We start from the raw sequence: 14,533 nt of genomic DNA on the forward strand, positions 1-14,533 counted from the left end.
TGCCTCTGAGAGACAGGAGAGATCACCCCTAGAATCAGTGAGCGAAAGGAGGTATCCTCCTCGTGAGTCCAGGTGCCAGTCGGCATACCCGGAAGACTATGTGGTAGATGGCTGACGGTAGGGGGGTGTTGAAGTCAGAAGTGGAACTGTTGTGTGTGCTGTTCTATACACATTTCTGTTTGAGTTATAGTTATTCTTCATTTTGCATTTGTTTGTTATGATCAGGGAGGAGTGTTTTGTGTTTCGTTTAAGGTGTGGTGACGGGGTACCTCATTGTGCCTGGTTCAGAGGCTTTGCTAGGGGGACTAAGGGGGATATAGCCCCGGGTCTTTTGGTTTTAGCCCCAGATAGAAGTTCAGGTGCTACAACCAAAATGCTAGCTAGCCCCCAGTCCCGACCGTCCCAACATTAGCTTAGCCCCTGATCTTTTCCAGACCTAGCAACACCCCTGGCCTGGTTAATAAATATGGCCCCGTCTTGGCACGTAGGCAGTTCTCGAGCGGGGACTGTTGACAGCAGAACTTGTGTCTGTGTCTCTGTTTGGTGCGGGGAGGGCCTCTGTGCACCCCAGGGGCACTTGTCCCATCGGGACACCTCAGTCCCGACCTTCCTGGATGAATACATGCTTTAATTGTTCAAACTGTTCATAGTTTTTTTGTGATTGAGGACATACACATTTCGGTTTACCCTTCCCTGGACTGGCTGCAGTGTTCTGGAGCATTTCCAGTTCAGCCTGCTGCCCGTGCAACCGTCTATTCTCATAAAGCAATCTGTGGTTCTTGGCATTGTTGGCCAGCAGAAAGCAATTCTTCTGGTCTCTATCATATCCCCTGATGACACTTGTGATTTAGAGTGTGTGTCCTTCGTCTGTACACTGTCTCTTGCCTGTCTTTAGCATTCTGGGCATGTTACACTGCAAACTAGCTTTATCAAACGACATTATAAATGTACCAGCCAGCTGGTTTAGCACTTTAATATTCCTGAAACGACAAGGTAAAGAATTGCAAAATGCCAAGCCTTTTCGCAGACGGCTGTCAAATACAAGGCCAGTCGCCACCTGCCGTGTGTTGGTAACCAAACCCATCCACCCGCAGTGTGAAAGGAGAAGCCATATAACAAATGGTGGAAAAATGCAAATGAAGGTCGTAGCAATCATAGAAAACCCAGAAAATACTACCAAACCCTTAATGAAACACAAAGTATACACACAGATTTCCCCAAATAAATCACCAAATAGCAACCCACTGTGTCCCGCTTTTAATTTCAATGCCTTTGTCATGTGACTGGAGCAGTTATCTGCTATCTAACAATCGTCAACACATACAGGAAGAACTACATTTTCATTGGCAGAAGTGTGTTGACATGCACAGTATGATTTTAGTCAGCCCTTATTGTCGGATATCATTGTACTCTCTTCGTATTTACTATCAATTCCTGATTTTTAAAGGGAGTTCTGCCTTGTTACCCATCTTTGACCTTGCCGGACTTTCCTCTAACTGAATGTCAAGAAAATGAATTGTAGAGCCTTCATGCCAAGATTTGAAGGGAAGACACAAATCAGAAAGGACCTGTCACGTTGTTGATCATCGTTGTGAGGGGAAGGCCCACGTTTGGGCCAGGACATTGGGAAATGACATTGGGTTAGGGAGGGGGTTTCTGGAAGAAAGTTAGTGTTACACTGGTGTTCAAATAAAGACGTGTTTGCCTAGCACTGGCCTGTGTACGTGAAGTCTTTGGACGGAGGCCTCCAGCCCTGAGCGGTCCTCATTGTCTGGGTGAGTTCGGACTACACATTGGCGATGAACGGGTTCCAAGTGGGACCCACGATCCAGCCGTCACTGCTCCTGAGTTGAGGAGGCACACCCAGCATAAACGCCCCACCAGGCTAGGCCTGCTGCGGCGTGCACCGCATGCCTATGCGGCTCAAGAGGCCATGTCAGTTGCATTCCAGGACGGTGCCGTTGGACACTGTCAACGCGCATTGATGCGCCTCCCGGCACAAGCGCCACCCGAAGGACCCAGCCTGCCCGCCCTGCACACGAGGTACTGTGGAGAAGGGGGAGCGGACGTCCATGCGTTGCGCCAACCAGCCCCAGCAGTGCTGCCAATGCGGGTGTGCTATGGGATCCCCACTGGAGCTCACAGACCGGCAGCAACAGGAGGATTCCCCCCACCCTAGTGGAGAAAGAGGGGCATTGGCACAGGGAGATTTCGCCCTAGTGGAGAAGGAGGAGCAATCACACACGACATGTCAGGCAGGAGATAAAATTGCCTCCACATCAGGAGGCAGATCTTCAGGACCCCTCCTGCCCTCAGGTGGAGGGTCACATGTACTGTATCTACCTCATGCATTTGACCTGCGAGATACAAGCAACCTAGGGCCACGCTGGACAATATGGCCAAGGCACTTCAAGTTTTATGTAGGAGCCATGGGGATCACTGAAAATGCACGGCTGCAAAACATGTTATCCATGGCGGTCGGACCGGCAGTCAGGGTCATCATGGGAGAACTACGCAACCTCGAAACAGCGTCCTTCCAGGACCTACACATGAAACTGTTGGAATACTTCACGCCCCACACCTACGTTGATTATGAGAGACACATCTTTCATACGACGCGCCAAGACAAAGGAAAATCCCTAGTCAACTTTCACATTTTTTATGAGACTACGGATAAAGATGAAACACTGCGAGTTCCACCGTTACTCCAACGAGGAGGCGTTGCGGTCTCAAGTTTTCTCTGGATGTGACTCACAAGCATTTAGGAAGAAGCTTCTACAAAAGCAGATGTCACTGGTGGAAATTCTGGCACTGGCATGCATGGAAGCAGCAGTAGAGTCACAGTTGGACAACTGAGCAAAGTCACAATACAACCCAAAGTCACAAACTACACATCCCAGCGAACACCTCGGCCAGATGCACCGATGCCACATGGTTTAAATGCGGCAATGAATATCCTCACACCAGAGAATGCCCAATACTGGGGCAAAAATGCACAGCCTGTGATGGCGAAGATTATTTTTGCACCGTTTGTAAAAACGCACCCCTGCCCTCGGCTGGCAAGAGATCACACAGAGAGTGAAGGAAGGTGACACAGGTGAGCTCACATGACACCGGGCCTGATAGTGAATCGAGAAGAAACAGATGGGATGAGTGGGAATACAGCAGATCCCATGCACAAGAAGACCGCACAATATCCGAAGCATCCAGACATGGGGGCCTCAGACGGTACACCTGCTACATCGACATGTGGTCACCCTCCAGTAGTGACTCTGAATCTTCAGGTGACGACCAACGAAAGATGGGATATGTCTGGGTGCTAAACAACACCACAGCAAAGCAACACAGTCCTACTCTCTTGTTGCACATCAATGACACCCCTCTAGAATTCCTCATACACACAGGGGCAACGGTTAACTTCCTAAATGAAGAAGCCTACAAGGTGCTCCCACAGCCTCCAAAACTCAAGCGATCCACCATTGACATTTATCCTTACAGATCAACATCACCTTTACAATGCAACTGAGTCATCACCGCCACACGCCCTCACAAGTCGCATGCAGCAGAAACCCAACTACATGTACCCAAGAGCTACGTAAACAGCTGCTGCATCCTCAGTTTCAAAACTGATATGGACATGGGCCTTGTGCACATCTTGTGCACATCTTGTAGCAATGGATGGCTCACAAGTGCTTTGCACAGCCGGAAGACATTGAAATGGCATTCCTAAAATTATTTCGAGGGCTGGAGAGACTCAAAATTCACAAGTTTCAACTGCACATCAATCCTGACGTCAAGCCTGTCGCCCAACACGAAGGGCATACCAATCAATATGCAAAGGCAGGTTGAAGAAGGGATCGACAGGTTGTTGAAACAACACGTCATTGAATCAGTGACAGGACCCACTCCCTGGGTATCGCTGATTATGCCGTCCCTGTAAAGTAGGTGGGCGGCTCCATCACACTATGCGTGGACATGAGGAGGGCAGTCAGTGTGAAGGGCATAGGCATCAAGGATAACAGATATGATCCACTTATTACATGTTGTGAGATTCTTCTCAAAGCTAGACCTCACAAAAGGCTACCACTAACTTGAAATCACTCGCGAGTCACAATATATCACTACCTTCATGACTCACATGGGTCTTTTCCAATACAAGCGACTCAGCTTTGGTATCTCATTTGCCACAGACTTTTTTCAAGATGAGATCCATAAGGTTATACAGCACGTCCCGAACTGCCTTAACTATTCAGATGATGTTCTGGTATTCCGCAAGTCCAAAGAGGAACACGACGCTGCACTCCACTGGGTGTGCATGGCACTTGAAGCAGCAGGTTTAACACTCAACAAAAGCAAATGCAAATTCCAGAAGTGATCACTCAGATTTTTCGGACACATATTCTCGGAGAAGGGGATGTGACCCAACCCTGACAAGGTGGCAGCATTGAACATCGCTCGCCCACCACAGACGGTGTCTGAACTTTGCTCCTGCCTAGGTTTTGCGAGCTTCTGCCCAAGGTACCTCCAGGAATATCAGCACTCCCCTCTGACTACTCACGAGGAAAGACCAGCCCTTCAAGTGGTCTGCGGACTGTCAGCACACCTTCAAAACTATTTGCAGTAGGATCTTTAAAGCCGAAGATATGGTGTATTTAAATGCAGCGAGGAAAATGGAAGTGATAGTTGACACCAGCCCAGTTGGTCTAGGGGCCGTACTGATGCAACGGGATCCTACAGACTCCAACAACACATTCCTCGTAGCGTATGCAAGCAGGAGTCTTACACACACGGAACAGGTTTACTCCCAGGCAGAAAAGGAAAGCCTGGCCGTCGTTTGGGCATGTGAATATTTCCACCTATTCCTATACGGAGAGGTCTTCACCATCGCCAAAGACTACCAAGCCCTCTTGACAATTTTCGGCAACCTGAAGGCACGGATGTACCAGCGAATATCACGGTTGGGCTTAAGGCTGCAGGACTATAAATTCATCATCATCCTGGCAAGGAAGACAACCCAGCCAACTACCTTTCAAGACACCCCACAGGGCCGGCGTAGGCGGGCCCCTCCATCGCGGATGCGCACCTCATCTATGTGATACATCGCCTCCAACCCTTGCCTGTAGACTGGACCACCCTCCTCAAGGAATCAGAACAAGACCCCGCCCTCTGCATTGTAGCCCACTGCATCAAAACCAGGAAGATGAAACACATAAAAACTGAAGCAAAAGGCAAGTCGAAGCATGTGAAAGATTATATATGGTGCCTGGAACTAATCAAGGATGAGTTAATGCTCATCGAAGACCACATCATCATGAAAGGATGAAAGGTGGTGCTACCTAAAGTGCTCAGAGAAAATATGGTCATGTTTGCGCATGAGAGTCAACGGGGGATAGTCTCCACGAAACGTCTCCTGGGACAGAAGGTATTGTTCCCCAAATAGGACGCCATGGTAGAAGACCTCATAAGTCGATGCAACACCTGCTATTAAGTTGCCCAAACTCCTCATTCCAGCCCACTGCAAATGTCACCACTTCCGGAAGTGGCATGGGAAGAGTTGGCCGTGGACTTCTTCGGCCTGCTACAAAACAGAGCATCGGTACTAGTACTGATCAACGAGCAAACACGCTTCCCAGACGCTCAAATGATAGAATCAATGTCAGCCACCTGCATCATACCAGCCCTTGACCACATGCTTTTAACATACGGGATCCCAAAGATCATTAAGTCAGATAATGGCCCACTCTTCACCAGCCAGGACTTTGCAAACTTTGCACGCTACATGGGTTCCAACACAGGAGAATAACACCACAATGGCCTCAAGCTAACAGCATCGTCAAGAGGTTCATGGCCAATGTCAAAAGAGCACAGCAAGTGGCCAATGTCCTCAACAAGTCATTCTAGCAAGCCCTGTAACAACTCCTGCGCGAGTATCGACACACTCCCCAAAGCACCACGCGAGTCTGACCATCCGACCTTATGTTCCAAAGAACCATCCAAACCCGGCTACCAGATGGCATCGCACAGCATCCCGCAGGCCTATTAGAAAAACAAGCCAGGACCCAAGACCAAGAGGAGAAAAGAAAGATGAAAGACCGAGCAGACACTCATCGAGGAACAAAGGAAGCTGACATAGAAATAGGAGACCAAGTATGATATGATATGATATGATATGATATGATATGATATTTAAAACACGCCTATACACGAGTGTTTCAAGGCGTGATGTACTGGAAAGAAGACCCCACATTCGCACCGGAACGGCTGGTTGAAACCAACAAGAAAGGAACCGTGATAACTGTTTTCAGTGATTAGCATGAGTCAATAACGCAGAACTCCTCCCACTTCAGGAAGCTTCAGGGCACAACACCCCATTTATGGGAATATTCTCAAGGTGACCAAAGCTGTCCATTCTCTGACGACTCTTATTAAGGGGACAGAGAACAATCGGAAGAGGAGGCCAGCATCAGAGAATCAGATGGCTGACCCCGGATGAGTGTGCCCAGCCTACCGACACGACCTCAATGATGCCGCTTAAAACTTCACAGACTGATTGAAGAAATGGGGTGAACTGCAAGTTAAGCTGGCCTGTTAAAAAGGGGTGAGATGTCACGTTGTTGATTAGCGTGAGCAGCCCTCCCTCATCCTTGCGAGGGGAAGGGCACATTTGGGCCAGGACAGAGGGAAATGACATTGGGTTAAGGAGGGGGTTTGCGGGAGAGGGACCATTTAGTGTTACACGGGTGTGCAAATAAAGACATGTTTGGCTAGCACTGTCCCGTGTACATGTAATCTTTGGAGGGAGGCCCCCAGTCCTGAGCGATCCTCAGAGTCTGGGTGAGTCAGGACTTCACAGGACCCAATGCAATTATGCATTTGGACCTCCCTTTCACATATGCTATCACATCTCTGCCCAGGCACTCACTACACCATCATGGACAGCAAGTCCCCACCGTCTGTTAAAGATGAAGAGTAGTAACTAGTAACCAGCACTCTACATATCAAAAATGGAGGAAGGTTATAACAATTGTTAAACATGCGATCGTCTGTGAAGTTTGTGATATCACTTTACAAATGTATGACTTTGTAAAAAAGAAAATGCACTTCAAGATTAGCTTGTTGAAGGTGTATTTTATAAAGCAACAATGAACGCATAGCAAATTGTTCAAAAAGTAGAAACAATATAGGGTATGGGAGTAACGCCGCGCCCCTGTTGCGGTAATAATAAACATTCTATTAGGAGTGCTTATTTTTAATTTGGGCTAATAAGTGGTGCTTAAGCTAAACCTCCTCCGATAAGCCTCGTCCTGGGATCTCTTTAAGCTCGATTTACCAAGTAGTAACATCAAGCTGGCAGCCAGTGATATTTCAAAGCAATCTTCCTAAAGTTAATGGCTTAATTCGAGCTATAAATGTGCTCCTGGTGTAATTAAAATGTCTTAGCCAAGAGTGTTTTCAGCCGCTTAATTTATAAGTAGTATGGCTGTCCTCGAACTGAAGTCATTTTAAAAACAAGCATTGGAAAAACCAAACGTTTTGGTTTGTGTAAAGGTATTAGCAAAGCATTTGCCAGGCACTGCTATCATATGCCCCAGCACTCACACCTTTTTACAGCTGCTACCATTAATGGCCAGTTAGTACCATGATGGCAGTGCCTGGAAAATGTCTATTCTATGCCTGCACAAAAGCTAAAACTATTGGGATTGCCAATGCTTGTATACCTTGTCTCTGGACACTAAAGACAATTCTATCCGTTGTACTGCTCACACATCTAACCATTGCGGATACGTAGCCTATAGTCACTCCTCTCTCAACATTTGCATATTGGCAGCCCATACCCTGATGGTGTACCTTTATTATTCTTCTCCATTTCTTCTCTAGTACGAAAAACATCAAATATATACTTCTCATCACTGTCCTTTGCTGAACCCTATTCACTCAAAGACCTGGCACTGAACGACTACATCACTCTACTAACCTCAAAGTGTGCTTGTGAGCTCACTTAACTTCAATCACTTCACCTCGAAATAAAACATAGGCCCACCATTGTAGTTGAAAAGTGGGTTGCACCACTGCTTAGAGGTCCACCCAACCCACTCTCTTTCTTTTTATCTCCATGAATCACCCAGGTCCAGAGCCTTTAGTTGAGCCCAAATGATGTCTCTCCTCTCATTCTTCTCTTTCTGGTACGTGACCTGCTCGGTTTCAATACTTTCTTAGAATGAACTTTCTTCGATAACTGCCATTGCTGAAGACCCATGGCCTCACCGGCATGCCTTCTAATGCTAAGTGCCCAGGACGAGTATGCGCGTCCTTTTTGCATAGACTTGCATAACAGCCTGGCAGTTAAGGGGTTACAGCAACTCCCATCCTCATTGCTATTATCCACACATCCACAGAAGGCTTCCTATACCAAGCTCCCTTTCTGTCCCGTCTGATGACCCCTGCATCTTCTGCACTCTTCGCCTCTAATGTCATGGCTCTAGTCTCATGGCTCTCTTAAATGGTACCTTTGTCTCATCCAAACGTCTTTCACTGTTATCCCCCCCCCCCCGCCACGTTACTACACCCCCACCTGTAAACGTCTCCCTATCCCCTTCCAGCCCATGCAGACGTCTCGCTTTCCTCCTTCTCGCCTCCTCATGAATCCAATACAACATTAATATTTAACTAATGCGGTGCATTTCACAGAGGTTGCTGTATGCACGATCAAGCAGCATTGCGCATATTTTCCTGCAAGTTAACTAAAATAAGGAATTAACATTTCTTCAATGAGTTCAAACTGAAAGCACGCTTTGAATGCAATTGCAAGGAAACATGTATGTTTTTGTTAGTTGTGTAGAGTAAATAGAAATAAGCTTTCCAACAAGCATGAATGGTAAGCCTGCTCATATTCAGTGGGTAACGCGTGGGAGGTACAGAAATAGCCAGCTAGAAATTAAAGTCAAGGGGGAAACCAAAGAGCTGTACTGTAACAAGGAGTGGGGCCTCGGTGAGAGTGGCAGCAGCAGGCTCACTGAGGGTGGACAGACGACGCCCACCCACACACAAGCCTTCCTTGAGCCCAGGGCACAGAACTGTCAGGTGATAAAGTGGATGACACAGGTGAGAACATTTCAAGAAAGCAACAGGCAGTCACGGAACTGGCTTATAAATGGTCTCACTCAAGGTTTCCCTTTCCCCATTCCTGTTCAATTGGTTGTATTTGGACGCAAAGTGACGCATGAGGACATCCCGAGTTGGTTGTGAGGGCACAGTCTTCACATGAGCGTCTCAGGGATTCAGGATTTGGGTGCCTGGGAATTGATGTGTTTTAACTTACATAGTATGATAATTTAATATACGCTCAAAAACACCCCACGCCAAATTATTATTGGTCTTTGAAAGTGTATCTACTAAGGACTCTGATAGTCTACAGGTAGGAGTGGTCACATGCTTGCGTGAGCGACTCGATCAGCATCTTAGTCTTCACAGTAAACGGTATTTCAGCAGCGGTCTTATGCTATCTCTCATCATGTGTAATGTTTTTGCGACTGTGCCGTCCGGTCCTGACTGTTTTCGCTAACGCCCCAAATTAAGGGCCCACTAGAAGCTAGGGTCCTTTAAGCAAGGGACGATGACATTACTGGCAGAGGAAGGCAACTGTCCGGGGGGATGGCGTCATCAGCACCAGCGAAAACAGATGCTGGTTCTAAGGTTTAACACAAAATAAACGCTTGCCTTGTTATGTTCGTAGCGTTCTGCACTTCTTAATTCTCTTTTCTGTGTCAATTAAGGTGATGTTATTGGCACATGAAATAGATTTAAGCAGAGTGGAGTGGCAGTACGGATACAAACGTACGGTTCATTTTTTTTGGTAAACATGCGTCTGTTCCTCGTGGGCGGAGATCGGCTGATGGTGGTTTGCTACCTGGGAGGGGGAGGAGTCAGGCGGGTGACTGTTGAGTGGGAAAGTTACGTGCAGGTGACAGGCTGCTTGGACCAGAGTCTTGTGCGAGTGATTGGCCGAGCACCTTGCCCAGGGTGCTTACGCACATCACAATGAATGCCTAGATCCCATTATTTTCCTTTCCATGACATTTAAAATGTTTCACTAGAATTTGAGTTACCACACACGCAGGGCATTCTCGCTTCTGGCCCGAGCACTCTTGCACTCGGCTCTGCAAAAGCCCAAAGTAGCCATTTGCATCCCTTAGTCTGGTTAACTTCATCTTTTATTCTGCTTGTTCTGGTTTACCCCCTCTGTTCATTTCTTTCTTTGTTTCATGCTTTAATTAGCAGTTTTTGCTTCCAAAAATGGATACAAAAGACCGCCTTGACATGGGCTGGGGGCTGATTCAGTGTCCGCCTTCCAGGATGCAGGGAAGGCACTGCGAGCATCTTCAGAGACAGGGGGATAAACACAGCTGTGCGGGAAAGAAATCAACAAGACACATCCCTCTGCTCTTCCCTTTTAATCAGAACTTTTCCCAATCAAAGGAAGCATACGGGAGCTTCTCCAGGGCCCCCTCCTCCGAGGAGGACAGTCACAATGGAAGCAATTAACAGAGCATATTGTGGAGAAGGCTCCACTGCAGGCAATTAGATAAGCAAATCTGATATCTGCCGCCCCTTCTCTTTCATCATTGCTTCTTCTCACTTGATACCAAACACATCTCATCATTTTAACCCAATCGCGCTCCCTTCTCGTTCTCTTGCTCTCTCTTTCTCTCTCGCTCTCTCCCTGCTTCTACCCATATTTATAAATACGCTGTGTCTCCCTTCCTCTTTCAAGCCCTCTCTCTCTCTCTACCTCGCTCCCTTTCTGCTTCTTACTTCATGTTTCTCTTTCTTTCTCTCATTCACACTCTCTCTTGCTGGGTCTCTTACAGCCGCTTGCTCCCTATCGCCGACTCTTGCTCTCTCTCTTGGGCTCCTTCACTTATACTGTTCATTCGCCTCATTTTATTTCCTCTCTTCCCAATCTTCCAATCCTTACTCTCTCCCAGCTACCTCTCAGCCTTTCTCCTTGGCTCTCTAGATCTTTATCATCGAGGCTCCCTCTCCAAATTTCTCTTTTCCCTCTAACCCCCTTTTTCTCTACCCATTCACTCTCTTTATCCATCACTGTTTCGCCTATCCACTTCTCTTAGTCACCCTCTGTCTGTGTTCCCTCGTTCTCTACTGACCTTTCCCTCACTCTCCCTTTCTCAAAACTTTTTTCTCACCCACTATTCCATCTCCAGTTTTTTCTTTCACTTTGCTCTTGCATCATCATCTTCACATTTTTTGTTTTGGTTTCCAGTAAACATATACCTTTGTTGCTAGCTGGGTACTTCTTGTTGAATTGTTCGTGCTCCTTAAAACATTTAACCTCACACCCGGATGGGCCGCCTGAGGAAAAACTCTACTAGTTCTCTCTCTCTTTCTTTGTTTCTTTCTTTGTTTCTTTCTCTGTTTCTTTCTCCCTTTCTTTCCCTCTTTCGCTCTTTTTCTCTCACTTTATCGAATTACATAGAGTGGTTGAGTTCAATGTGAAAGACTTCAAGAGAAGAACACTAGGCCACAGGTGCTCTTAATGTTGCTCCCTAGGAGAGCTATGTTCTGATGGCTAAAAACAAATGCATTCGCTACGTGGCCATGCATCATCTTCGCTTTAGATACTCTGGCAATTGAAGCTGCAATTAACCTACAACTAAGACACCCGTTGCCCAAAGTGTGAAAGAAATGAAGTAAAACTAAACGATACAACAAGAAGGAATCCATTGTAGCCAGTTTCAAAAGGCCACTGCAAGAAGGATTTGTCCACCTTTATTATAAGGTATTTTCACCACCCCTCCCAATCATAGTTCCCCCTAACTTTACCATTCTGTGGGTAATTACAAACTCCTGTTCACCTTAACAATTGTATTACACGATGCATCTAAATATTTTCTTGTCAAACAGCACCCTATATTTCACACTAGGCCAGGATTAGAAACAGGGACGGTATCAGATTACATTAATAAATAATCAATATCATGCTCCATCCCCGACACACGTAAACACTGCAGCATACTCAGATGTAAAATCCCCCACACACAAATTATATTTGCAGCAGCAGCAGTGCAAGCTTACATAGCAAACAAAGTGGGTTAGGACCTAGCAGAAAAGGTGCACGCATAAGGCATTCACAAACAGGAAACCAAGCACAAGCGTCAGAAGTTCAAACTTCAAACACATACAGGAAAGGTGCTGTTGAGAGGCAGATGAATATGTAATTCCCCCGCCCCCCACCTCAATGTTTATCATGTGAGAAACATTACTCACTAAGACAGCCATAATGCCCTTATCCAAGGTAGGTACATCAGGAGATGGACACAATTTAAAGCTGAAGATGACATGAGTAAAATCAATCCAATGTTGTGACAATACATGTGCATGCATTAGACACAAAGCAAATGTGTACTCAACATCAAGAACGCGAACATTAGGTAACAAATGCATTTAGACATGAAAAATACTAACATAGCAGCCATAAGACATGAAGAATACTAACATAAGCAATGCATAAGCTGAATGCAACATGAAGAACACTCGAATATAACTCACTAACATAGAAACGCAACAGTAATGGCAGCCATCGTTTCCAAAATGGAAGCCACAACACGCTTTGATGTAAATGAAAGGCCTCAAGACTTCACGAGAACTGAAAATGCTGAAATAATAAAATAGACGTCAGTGCAGAGCTCATACAGTAGCTAGCAGCCCAAGCCAAGGTTACTGCAAATTAAGGGAGGGTCAGAATGTTGCAGTGAAAGCACCAGATAGCAATTCCCAGGACGCAAGAAGAAAATCCCAAATTAATTAAGGTTTTATAAAAGTAAAACCAGCCTTTCTAAGCCAGGTGCAGGACAACCATAAGCAAAAAGACCCCATGAAGAATAGCTCAAGAGTGTCCCAGTGGTAAAATAATCCATAACACTTATGCCAATATTAGCTTAAATCCTAATGAATGCATGGTAAAATAATTCCAAACCCGGTCTCATCACATGTGACCCATAATTGAAGAGCATTGTCTATTCATTAGCAACAAACACAGATAAGACACCAGCCTTATTCTTTACTCATATCCCCAGACACGAGATGCCATACAAGGCCAAATACAAAAGGATGACCCTGGCTCATGGCCTAGAAATGAGGGATGATATATTTTTCATTGAAAGGCAATCAGTCCATGGACCTCTCTCCCCTATGCCTGTCTGACTCATGTCTTCAGTACCTTTCAGTTGTCCAAGGTTGGTCGGTAGAGAGCCAACCAATCAAAACCCCTGATGTTATGCCACTCAATACGTATTATGCCAACCAATAGCTTATTGTAGAGATTATCAGGCCGATTCATGGAATAATTAGCGCGGCGCAAGTGGGCAAAAATGTGCGAATCGCAGTGGAATAGCGAAAATCGCAGTGCAAGTGCGAAAATCGCACGAAAAGCAGCGCACGTCGATTCATGGAAGTCCGTGCGCGAGAAAACCAGCGGATGTGCGATAAAAAGTGTGCCGCGCACGTTGGCGCACAGGCCATCTAACAGCGTGCGCCAGGTCACAGCGAAAATCACACAGGCCACAGCGAAATTCGCACATAGCGCGGCGCACGCAACAAAAGTAGGCGGAACACGGGCGTAACACTCGGAATGGGGAACAACTTGCAAAAACGTGGGCGTCACGGGGGAAGTACAGGGCACAAGTGCGCGGAACGCCCACACGCTCGCCTACAACACGTATTCATGGAATAGAATAGGGCAAAAAAGCGCACACTCAAACCAGCGCACAGGCACAAACATGACCGCCACAAGAAAGCAGGCGGTAGCGTCTCTGCGGCTGTAAGAAATGTGCGCCAAAAGGTGCGCCAACAAATAGCACCCATATACTGCCATGATGAATGTCCTATACTGTGGCCCTCCAGGACAAATGACGTGCAAAGGGGTACCCACAAACACGGACACGCTGACAAAAAATACGTGTGCGTGTCTACCGGGGTGCGCGGGAAGTCTCACACGCGATTTGGCCGGGTACGTGGATTTCAGGGGTGCGCGGGAAGTTCCACACGCGATTCCATCAGGGTAGGTGTATTTCAGGGGTGCGCGGGAAGTTCCACACGCGATTCCATCAGGGTACGTGTATTTCAGGGGTGCGCGGGAAGTCCCACACGCGATTACAGCAGGGTACGTGTATTTCAGGGGTGCCCGGGAAGTTCCACACGCGAATAGCCTGGGCGCGTGTATTTCAGGGGTGCGCGGGAAGTTCCACACGCGAATAGCCTGGGCGCATGTATTTCAGGGGTGCGCGGGAAGTCCCACACGCGATTACAGCAGGGTACGTGTATTTCAGGGGTGCGCGGGAAGTTCCACACGCGAATAGCCTGGGCGCGTGTATTTCAGGGGTGCGCGGGAAGTTCCACACGCGAATAGCCTGGGCGCGTGTATTTCAGGGGTGCGCGGGAAGTTCCACACGCGAATAGCCTGGGCGCGTGTATTTCAGGGGTGCGCGGTAAGTCCCACACGCGATTATAGCAGGGT

Source organism: Ambystoma mexicanum, chromosome 10 (genome assembly GCF_040938575.1).
Source record: "Ambystoma mexicanum isolate Mex_15411 chromosome 10, UKY_AmexF1_1, whole genome shotgun sequence".
Lineage (NCBI taxonomy): Eukaryota > Metazoa > Chordata > Amphibia > Caudata > Ambystomatidae > Ambystoma > Ambystoma mexicanum.